The sequence below is a fragment of the Pinus tabuliformis genome, chromosome 4_1, assembly GCF_031772625.1.
Source record: "Pinus tabuliformis cultivar Carrire ecotype Pingquan chromosome 4_1, CPIR1, whole genome shotgun sequence".
NCBI lineage: Eukaryota > Viridiplantae > Streptophyta > Pinopsida > Pinales > Pinaceae > Pinus > Pinus tabuliformis.
In genome coordinates this window covers 211232219-211244526 of record NC_142303.1, presented here as the reverse complement: position 1 = coordinate 211244526, position 12308 = coordinate 211232219, and the positions used below count along the sequence as shown (strand labels likewise).

General features: G+C 36.1%; 1 pseudogene; it reads right to left on the bottom strand.

The window, feature by feature from the left end:
• Positions 1–880: 880 nt before the first annotated feature.
• Positions 881–11923, bottom strand: LOC149174960 (cysteine-rich receptor-like protein kinase 6 pseudogene; annotated as a pseudogene).
• Between the last annotated feature and the right edge of the window lie 385 nt (positions 11924–12308).

Genomic DNA, 12308 nt, shown 5'->3' with positions numbered 1-12308 from the left:
TTAATGAGCCTGAGCCTCATATTTTATTGTTGACCCTGTTTTATTTATTGATTATTTTTTCTTTATGTATGTATGTTTCTGTTTTTATTTTTATTTTTATTTATTTATTTATATATTTTTATTTTGACTTGTGTATATTTTTGTTTTATTTTATTTATTTTTCCATTAATTATTTTTAATTTATTTTATTTTATTTCCATTAGTTATTTTATTTATCAAATGATCTTGTCTCGATTAGGGTCTTCACTCGTTTTTATAATTTTTGACTTCCCTCTTTAAAGTTTGACTGTGATTATTTATTTATTTATTAAAAAACTAGTTGTTTAATGTAATGGTTACTTATTAATATTTGTTTTTAATAAATTAATAAACTAATACCACAATTTAAATATTATTTTTTAAAAACTAGTAATATTTGGTTTTAATAAATTAATTTAAATATTGTTTTTCAAGAATTAGTAATATTTGGTTTTAATAAATTAATTTAAATATTACTTTTCAAAAACTAGCCATTTAATATAGCCGTTACTTAATAATATTTGTTTTTAATATATTAATAAATTAATATTATAATTTAAACATTATTGTTCAAATATAGCCGTTACTTGAAATTATGTCTCTACATTGCTCTCTATTTAAGCCTTTGCCATGATTTGCCTCTTCATATGGTCCTATTGATTCACCACACTTGTTGGTTTGAAACGTGTGAGCCAAAAATTCTCTCATGTGATTTCTACCAAAAGACTTTGTTTAATTCATTATGGATCACAGAAGCTTGAATATAGAAAATACATTCATCATTATATTCCATCATTGAACTTTTTATAATAAAGTGATGCTCTATGTGCCACTTTTGAACATATTGTCGCAAATCTTTTTCTTAAACCACTGCAGATTTACCACTACCTTGGTACCAATTCAGTAATGGAAGCATTGGCGTTAGATGGAGCCGCAGACGCGGGAGTGAACCCATGACTTGTAGACTCGGTATTGGGGAAACACAAGAACTCACAAATGCAGGTTTTGTGGGATCTGGGATGTCTATAACAGAATCAGTTGAAAGCATCGAAGTGACGGTCGACATTGGTGGACAAAGTGACGATTCGGCTTGTGTACACAAAAGACCAACCTGAATGCATCTCACCGCTTTCTTTTCATCGCATATTCCAATAATTTCTCGATCAATTATCCCCACAATGTTTCCTGCTTCGTATGACCTCCATACCTGCATAATCACAGAGGGTTCATCATTCTTATCATATATATATACACACATCCACATGAACTAAATAACATGGTATTAAATTAAAGGCAGATATGCATCTCACCCATCCTAAAAGAATTTTCATTTCAGCTGACAAATTGTAGGCCGTGTTCTTTCTTCCTATGATAATTTTGAGGATAAGAATACCAAAGCTATAAACATTAGTTTTTATAGATACTTGCCCCAACATAGCATACTCTGGTGGCATATAATCGCTGCATATACAGAGTACAATTTCAAATATCATAAATTAAGGCAAAAATTTAGAAATAGGAGATGATAAGTTATTTGGAAAGGTAGTATAGTTGTAACCAAGATTGTAAATCCCATGACCATAAAAAATCTTAATCAAGAATATAAATATACCCCATAAAAAGTACCCCAATTTCCAACAAAAAAGGGGTATAAATGTTTGATGTCTTGGGTAATTTTAGGAAACGACATATGGTTAGTTATATAAAGGTAAAATATATGCATGGAAAATGTTTGACGTTACTAGATGGTATATTGGAGATGGGTTTAAGGTTATAATCAGGATGGACTCTATGGTCGGTATGAAGGAATGATTCACTTTGTGGGCTCCTTTACTGCAACACGTCCATAATAAGGATATTCTTTATATGAAGCAGATACATAACATACAGTTAGGGCTTTTGTTTGGCTATATATGGAGTTCGGCATATGAACTAGACATCCGAGAAGGTCTCACACAAGAATGGGTACATTACACTAAAATTATAATTGAAACGGGTATCACTTTAGGAACAACACGATAAATTGATATATAATGGAAAGACTAAGAAAGAAGATCCAATGGTAAAAGAGATATATAAGCACTTATATTGGAAACCGTTGATACAAAATATAGATAAGTGGATTCATGTCACGTGGAAGTGGGATATCCCGCTGAAGATGAAAACGTTTTTCTCGCTGGCGATGAATGAAAAAATATTAACCTAGAATATCCTACAACAAAGAAGTATGATTGGACCTGGTATATGTGGTCTCTGTATGAACGATTTGGAAACATCAGATCGGAGTACTTATATTTATATAAGTGCTATTATGCATAAGAGGTATGGTCCGACACTCTTCTTTCTTTAGGTATAATGCAAATTTAGTGCAATGGTAACTTGTCTAATTTTATCAAGAGATGGTTTCTTACCAAGAAAAGACATAAGGTTCTCCCTTTCTTTGTTATTTGGAGCATTTGGGGTAGTAGGAATGCGGAAATATTTGAACAAAAAATAGGGAAGCCTCAGACACATATATACAAGATAGTATCAGCTTATGTCAAAATGAGGTCGAAATATAGATACAAAGGCTTAAGGTATACAAAGAACAAGACATATCGGGCAGTTATTGTGTATGATTTTTTGATGGTGCATGTAAAGAGAGACTTTGTGGTTGTGGGGTGGTCATTTCCATTAATCATGATCATTTTTGGTGGGAAAGTGGTAAGGGATCAAATAGCAAGGCAAAACTTTTAGCATTTTGGAGAGTTCTAATTGTAGCGAAATGGATCAAGATAGACAATATCTAGATCTTCGGGGTGCAAAGGGAATTATGGAATGAGTGATGCACAATACAAATTTCAATCCACTCATTCTAAAAAATTGGATGAATGGGATTCAGGTGATGACGAAAATGTTTCGAGAAATACATTTTGAACACATATATAGCGAACACAATTGGATAGCAGACATGCTATCAAAGAGAGGGATGAAGAAGCCAATAGGAATTTATTTTCTCAACATTTGAATAGGAATAGATGATCAACTCAAAAAGCATCAATTATGTATAGTGTTAAAGGGAGGATGCGACTTCTGCCCAAGAAGGACAAGTATAAAGAGAACAATTGAACTTTTTGTTTTTTTTACAAGATGATGGTAATCTGTTTTGTTTAGAGTTAATTCTAGTATGTAGAATATGTAATTTTAAAGTTACAAGTAACATAGATGATTAAAGATCAAAAAGTGACTTAACAGTCCTTCACTGAACAGTTAATAACTTAGACAAATCAAGTCAGTTTTTTTTATAAGTAAATGAAAAAGAAAAAACCTAGATGATGTACTACCATTTTCTTAATACAAAAAGGTACAAAAAGGTAGTATTTTTTCTGCTAAAAAAATACAATTACAATATTGTCAATCCTATTGAAATAAAATTAGCATAGAGTAAAAAATCTACATTAATAGTGTGTGAGAGTAATGATTGTATTGAAATCTCACTAATTTCCAACAACTCTTGCAGTACTGATGTGAGTTTGGTTATCAGGGAAAGGCCTGGCTAAATCGAAATCTATCTTAGGATTCAGTTGCTTGTCTAAAAACACATTGCTTACTTTAACATCCTGATGAATAATGCATGGTCTCGAGTCCTAATGAAGATAGAGAATCCCATGAGCTACTCCCATTATTATATTATAACGCTTCCCCCAATCAAGCTAGCTGCGTTTGATTGGGTATGTATACATGCATGACATTAATTAATTTGGCATAATCTGAATATCCTTGTTCAAACAATAATAATTTTAATTTTCCATCTAGTTTCATAATAAAATGGAAGCTACTCACCCAATCAAATTTGATCAAGGCTCTTATTGGGTAAGTATTCATGGACCAACAATCTTTTTGATCTCTCTACGCAACAACGCAGTAGGCATACAAGATTTCTATGTTGAATTTCGGGCCCAAGTTTAACTTCATTTAAAAACTCTCTTTTTTTGCCAAGTTCCATTCTAAATATGTTGAATAATGATAAGCGAGTCCCATAGGATAACAATGTTTATGACTTGAACAACCTTTTCAATAAGAAGAATTTGCAACAGGCCATGCATTTAGACTAGGTCATTGGTCATATTTCCCAACTTGCATGCATGGCTTGTAACCAATTTTACTTTGAGGCTATACACAAAAATCCCATGAGGTGTAGCTCAATTGGCGTTCGCCTTGTTATGCATTAATATGTAAAAGCATGAGACTCAAATTTTAAATCCTTGTGGGTTCGACCAACAAAAAAATAAATATGAATCCCACAAATGTTATACAACAAACATTAAAAATTGCTTTTACATAAATATTAATTATTCTTCAAAGAACAAAATTTCATTCACGAATCATTTCCACGGAATGTAATGGTATCCTCATTTTTCTTTATTTTTTCTTTATTCCCAAACTATGGCATCAACTACAATATACACAAGTTCTATGTTCTAGGGATTTTGTATCCAATATTGTTTTAATAGTTTTTCGATGTAATTCCATGATCTAGGCTTCACCAATCAACCATAACACAAATAATCGACTTATTTATACTACCAAAGAAGGTATCTGAGGTGGTCATTTCCATCCAAATAATCTCCCATCTATCCTCATTTCATGATTTAATGGGAATCGTATATGCATTTCCTCAACATATCCAATAAGATTTCCATGTTGCACTTGGGTCTATCATATATTGGTTTGCCTATTACATTTAAAAATCCTTCATAATACTTGAGATACATGACATTTTTTATGCTAAGAATAGGGGTTCTTTCCTTGTCTTAAGTCAATTTTCGTTGGAATATGAATGAATTATGTCCACTATCATATGATCATTGCAAATTTTATTCAAAACTATTAAGTGTCAAAATTTCTGAATCTAACACTTCAGAAACCCCTACTACAATTTCTGGTTTACTATCTCCTACTTGTTCTTTACATTAAAAAACTATTTAATTACATAAATATAGAAGTAAACACAAATGAAACCTTCACAGATACACAGTTCATGGACTAAAGTAAACAGAAACAATAACACAAGGGACACCATTATTTTTGGACAATCGTCCCCGGAAAATCCCAATGAGGGAAAATCGATGCAGCGTATATGAGGGTTTTATTATTAAGCAGATTTTGTGAATACAACTAGGGTGCCAAAAATGGCTCACCCAATAGAGAATGTACTCGACAGTATTACCTCTATGTAGAGACAACTATTCTGGCAAATCAACAACCAGATGATCAACCCCACAGTGACTCTAACTGTGCCTTGTGCTGGACAAGAAAATCTACTCCAAGCACTGCTCTAGAACTATGTCACTCTCTCCTGGCTCAGGATCCGTTGATCAGCTCCCAATTTGCCCCACAAAATCTCCAAGTTCTGCCTCTGAAGCCCTCTACGTCCTCTACATCAGTCTCTAAGGATTTTATGTTAGCCCCTAGGGCCCTCTGCGTCCTTTGCACTGGATCCTACGACCTCTGCTTCAGCCCTTCTTGGCCTGCATTGTCTCTCCCGACACTTTACTACCTCTCTTCTATGTATTCTTCAGCCTTGGATTGAAATCCCTTACTTAACTTCCCCTCGCTGCAACTGATCTCTAACTTGATTTCCTCAGCAAACCCAACCCCATAAAATCGAATTCTTGATTTCTCTTGGTGTATCTCCAATTGACCCTCAAGCCTCCTCTTATACTTTTCCTATTTATGATTCAATGACTGAGATTAAGTTCCTAATCAACGACTAATATTAGATCTCGCTTGATCCTTGTTACTTAGAAATTTCTCACCCATTTTATATTAAGACACATCAATATTTTTATTTTCCTAAGTTTAGACTTAGGAACCCATTAAAAATATTAATTATTTTAATATCTCTTCATATGGGTGGAATTTGTCCAAAGGATTCTGGGTCTTGGATATCTCTTGTGTCCTAGCCTCTCCACCAAATTTCATGGCTAAAGCATATCCGATGCCACCAAAAATAAACACTCCCTGTTAGTGAGGAATGTGCTCTAGTAATGCTTCACCATAGAATAATCAAATTGATCTTCTGCTTTGGTCCTCCTGTGCTGATGCTAGACCTGCTACCTCACATCCACTACATTGCTACTTCCTGTACTACTTCACATGAGACTGCCACTACCACTGCCACTGCTACATCTATACTGCAGCTCCCTCTCAACATGTTGCCCATAGCACTACCACTACTAACTGTTGCACTGCAACTCAGTTATTGAGAAGTAAGTAATTGACTTCCCCTAAATACTGACATCCCAATTAGTCTGGAAGCCTCGATGTTGAAGCCCCCTCAGCTGCTATCATGTGCTCCCTCTACTGCCACTGTGCTACTACAACTTCTTCTGCCCTTCTTGCACTATTGTAACCTCCACTACGCTGCTACAGACTTCTGCACTCAAACACTGATAGTGTTGCTCCATCACACCTTGCTCCACCTAACACCTGTCATCATGCTACTGTCATTAAGGGCTCCTGTAGCCGGATGTGATCCAATAGTTTAGGTACCTCAAGGATCCTCCCCCTCTTCTATAGTCCTCTCAACTACAACTCAATGTATCCCAACCTCTTCTTTAGATGTTCATGAGCACTCACGTCACAATCATCATCAGTCTCGACATCCTTCTTCGCCTTTGCTGGAGCAACCTTTGAGTCAGAAGCTTCCCTCTTGTCTTTCTTCCTGGGGCACTGAGATGCATAATATCCTAGCTCCCCACAGTTGAAGCACTTGACCTCGGAGATATCTTTATTTTTCCTCTTCTGAACCCCCTACTGTCCCACATATCCTAGATCTGCATCCTCCTCCTCCTCTTTCTTGATTAAAGCTCCCTTACCGCTACTTCATGCCTTAGTCAACCTCCTGATCTCTTCCTGCCGAAGTGTTGCCTGCATCTCCTCTCAACTAGGGAGGGTTGCTATGCCCAAAATTCTTTGGACAAATGTCTCCGAGTCCTCAGAGACTACATTCAGAGTAGTCCTAACTATAAACTCTGGATTCGGTGTAGACCCCATGAAAGTAATTTGGTCACGAATTCCTTACAACTTGAGGAGGAACAAAACTATCTCTTCTCCTTTCTGCATCTGATATGACCTGAGACGATTCTCTAATAACATCTTCCGCTACAAAAAAGAGCCCTGGTATAAGGTGGTTAGCGTCTGACACATCTCCCTTGCTGTGTTCTTCTCAACAATATATAGTATGACATGATCCTTGACCCCGTTTAGAATCATGCATTTCGATTTTTCTTTGGCCTCCTCATACTTCTCATTTTCATTTGAGTCAACTGGGACAACTATGGTTTTCAAGGCATAGTCCTTGATGCAATGTTTATCTAGGATTGCCAGGATCCTGGCCTTCCAGATGAAAAAATTGGAAGCCCCATCCAATCTATCTTGATCCCTTAATCTATTTACTTCCATCTCTACTCTTCTTCTCTAGACTCCCTCTGAGTCTCGACCTCCCTCCTAGAAATCCTCCGGCCAACTGTTGAATCACTCGTCTCCAATCCTCCTTTTTGCCTGTAACTCGAATCTAAATTTCTTGGCTATAAATCTATTGAGGTAGTGCTTCCCTCTAACTTGGTTCAACCCCCTTCGACATTGTTCTCCATAGACAGAAACAATGTCCCACCAGCTCCTCAAATCACAATCTTCACAACTCCCTTGGCCCTGAAAACTAAAGAATCTGAGCCCTTCAGGCTCTGTGCAATCACAGCTTGCGCTAAATCTTCTCCTCCTGTCCAACTGCGTCAATCCTTCCTGGCTCAAAAAGATGAAGTGGCTCTACGTAAGCCTGTTTGGCCCGACTTTGCCTTTGTGTTGGCCCTTCTCCTAGCTCAGAATGTTGACACAGGCTCTGCATTAACCTCAACGTCACCCTCTTAGCACTACATCACTCCTCCTCTTGCCTCCTTAGCGCTGGAACAACATTGTCTCTCGGGACAACTGCTTCTTTGCTGCAAATTCTCAGATTTATTTCGCACGTGTCTTTAGTCCTCCTTAATCTGCAATCCCTCTGATACCATGTGAAAATTTTAGAATCTAACACATCATAAACCCCTACTGCAATTTTTGGTTTACTATCTCCTACTTATTCTTTATGTTAACAAGCTATTTGATTGCATAAATATCGAAGTAAACACAAATGCAACCTTCAGAGATACACAGATCATGCACTAAAGTAAACAGAAACAATAACACAAGGGACACCATTATTTTTGGACAATTGTCCCTGGAAAAACCCAATGTGGGAAAACTGGTGTAGCATATATAGGGTTTTATTATTAAGTAGATTTTGCGAATACAACTAGGGTGCCAGAAATGGCTCACCCAATAGAGAATGTCCTCAAAAGTATTACCTCTATCTTGAGATAGATATTTCAGAAAATTAGCAACCGAATGATCCACCCCATAATGACTCTGACTATTCCTTGTGCTCGATAGTTAAAGCTACTCCAAGCATTGCTTTGGAACTCATCACCCTCTCTGGAACTGCGCCACCCTCTCCCGGCTCAAGATATGTTGATCAACTCCTAGTTTTTCCCACAGAATCTCCTAGTGCTGCTTATGAAGCTCTCCTTGTCCTCTGCATTAGCCTCTACGACTTTTGCGTTAGCCCCTACAACCCTCTGCATACTCTTTGCTATCTCCTACAGCCTCGGCATCAGCCCTCCTTGGACTGTGTTGTCTCTCCCCACACTTTCTGCCTCTCTGCTATGTATTCTTCAACCTTGGATCAAAATGCCTTGCTGAACCTCCCCTCACTACAACTGATCTCCAACTCGATTTCCTCAGCAAACCCAACCCCAAAAAAATCCAATTCTTGATCTATCTTGGTGTATCTCCAACTGACCCTCAAGCCTCCTCTTATGCTTTTCCTGTTAGTGATTCAATCACTGAGATTATGTCCTTATCTAAGGGCTAATATTAGATCTGGTTTGATCCTCGTCACTTAGAACTTTCTCACCCATTTTATATTAATACACATTAATATTTTTATTTTCCAAAGTTTAGACTTAGGAACCCATTAAAAATATTAATTATTTTAATATCTCTTCATCCTGGTGGAAGTGTCCAAACGATTTCTGGGTCTTGGAGATCTCAAGTGTCTTAGACTCTCCACCAAATTTCATGGCTAGAGCACATCTGATGTCATGAAAAATCAACATTAAGAACACTTTTTCAATACTCTACCTTATTATTCCATTACTCTATGACAATTAGGAAAGCCTCATTATTGATGGTGTCTTCAATATTCCTATGCATGATCCAATTCCTTCATTTAGTTCTTTTATAGTGTCATCATTCTCTTTTCGTTGTAATAAATATAGTTTAATTGTGGGAAAATTAGTTTGACCTTCATTATCTATATACCACAAGTTAGTTGGCTCTAACCACTAAATATATCTAATGGATTCCTTGTACCCTAATACTAAGAAATCATTGAGTATTATAATTAGATGTATTGGATAGTAATGAGATGTCCAACTAGTGCATTTTTTTACTTATTTCATGTATATCTTAAATAAAATGTTCAATTCACACACCTTGCCACCTAGAATAACCATTTTTTTCAATTTTGTAGTATGTATCCATCATTCCGCTCAAGGAAATTTATGATCAGTTATTGAACCCTTTAAAACATGGATACAGTGTTAGTGGACTAGCAATACAGAGCCACAACCTCCAGGCAACAAACACATTGCAATCTATGAGATTTACGCTTGCCATCAAACCTCTAGGATCTTGGCTCTCAATCATCATTTAAGTCACTCCGCCCCCCTACACCAAGGTGCGTTGCCACTCAGGTTTGGCTTTTAATTCAAAACCCCTGCAATTCATTCTAGGATTGGCTTCTTTTCATGGTATCTCTAATCTCTCCAATATGGAATTTTGGTTCTCGCTTCTCTGTTCCCTTCTTTGGTTCAGTTTTTGTGGTAAGATTCCTCACTTCATCCTCATAATTCTAATTCTCTCCCCCTGCTATTACCCCGATAAGCTTAATCCCCTGTGAATCCCCCTAGTATTACTCTATTAGCGCTATGTTCTTTACTCCTGCATAGATGACCACTTTTCTCAGTGGGACCTAGTTTGGCAAACTGGGGTGTAGAAATCTTTTAGAAGCAGTTTGATGGGGCCAGTAAAACTTTACTACTTTAGCATGGAACCTTACACACATATACCTTTCCAATGACATAAGAATCATCTGAATTGGAGTCTGTATGCAAAAATTATGTCAATTGGAAGATGACCTTCCTGTTTTGATCACCATAATTTGAGAGGAAGACATTTCATCCCCTATTATTCATGGAAAAGGGGTTAACCACCTCATCACGATGAATAATACTTTAGAAGACTCCATATTGTAACTCTAGTTAAGAGTTGAAGGATTGAAACTTAACCACTAGTAGGCTATGAAGTTGTGTTATAATCGATCCACTAGGAGGAAAAGCGGTTCCATTTTATAGGAGTGCATTTTTTTCCATAGATGAGTAGAGTAGACAAGAGCGGAGTAGAGAGAAAATAGATATGGTTTCTACATTGTAGCATTCCATGCACCACAAGTCTCTCTCTTTATACTTGCATCTATTTTCCATTAGAGAAAAAGAGCAGAGAAACCTCACCTTCTAGTTGGGTTTCCTCCTAAAATGGTTTTTGAGGTTATACCTTGTGTTAAGTTGTGGTTCACGGGTTTTATTTCATTTTTCTCTATTTTCTGCATAATTATCATTTACATACATATGCAAAAAATAATAATTAATAGATCCAAGAATCTAAGGAGAAATAAATCCTCATAGTTTAGATTTTGATTTTTCTAATATATTTTAGAAGATTTATTGTGATGAATTGTCCAATGAGATATCCATGACAGTTTATAGATCAATGATGAAAATATGAAATATTGAAAATAAATTAAATATAATATAAAAGTATATTGGATTGTTAAACTTGGCCACTGAACCTCGAAAGACCCATTATGTGATTCAACTAATAAACTTAGCAATTGAACCTCAATTAAATCAAATCTACCATCAAAAGGATACATGTGGGTCACTTCATTTGAAAATGACATCCCATTATGTCTAAATACTTCACTTTAATGGAGATTAAAGGATGTTGTAAACTTCGATTTTAGGCTTTACATGAATATCACAAATATTAGCATCACATTATCAAATCTTATGCTCATTTGGCTCATGTTATTGTCACATTATCCAATCCTAGAGTTTCGCATTAGATCGAAAAGCTTGACTTCAATGTGCATTGAAGTGCATGCTATTTTTTCATGCGCAACAAAACACCTATCATCACATTATCAAGCACTAGGCTCATTTGTCTCATGTGCTATTATCACATTATCATGAGAAGTGAAGAGAGCTTGAATGAATTTGGTGTTTCCTACTTCCATGAGATGAGTGACATGGAATGTTTGTGAATCTACAACCCTACACTAGAGGAAGACAAAGGTGAACATCAAGGTGAAGGAAGAAAAACCACAAGGATCACTTGGTAAAAGGACAACCAAATTGAAAATAAAGAAGACAAAGGTGAACATTTAAGGTGGAGGAAACATAATCACTAGGGTCACTTGGTAAAAGGATAACCAAATTGAGAAATAAAGAGAGAGGTCTTGGTTGCTACCTAACATTTTTAGATACATTGCAAGTGCAAATTGGCAAGCTTGCCCATTCTCAATGAAAAAAGTATACGTTCCCACAACTCTTGTGCTGAAATCTTGAAAAATTCTTGCTAAACCTAAATCTGCTATCTTACCGTTCAGTTCCTCGTCCAACAACACATTGCTTGCTTTAACATCCCGATGAATAATGCGCGGTCTCGAGTCCTGATGAAGATAGAGATGCCCATGAGCTACTCCCATTATTATATTGTAACGCTTTCCCCAATCAAGCTGGTTGCGTTTGTTTGGGTGTGTATCGGTGCATGACATTAATTAATTTGGCATAATTTGAATATCCTTGTTGAAACAGTGATAATTTTAATTTTTTGTCCACTTTCATAATAACATGGAAGCCACTTACCGAATAAGATTATAATATTTGATCAAGGCTCTTATTGGGTAAGTATTCATAGAAAAGCAATTTTCTCCTAGTAGGCCTACAAGATTTGGATGTTGAATTTCGGCTCCAAGTTTAGCTTCATTTAAAAACTCTTTTCTTCCTTGCATAGATGTGAAGGACAGTTTTTTCACGGCTATTTATTTTCCATCTATTGTAGTTCCCTACACAAAAGATCGGTATAAAAGT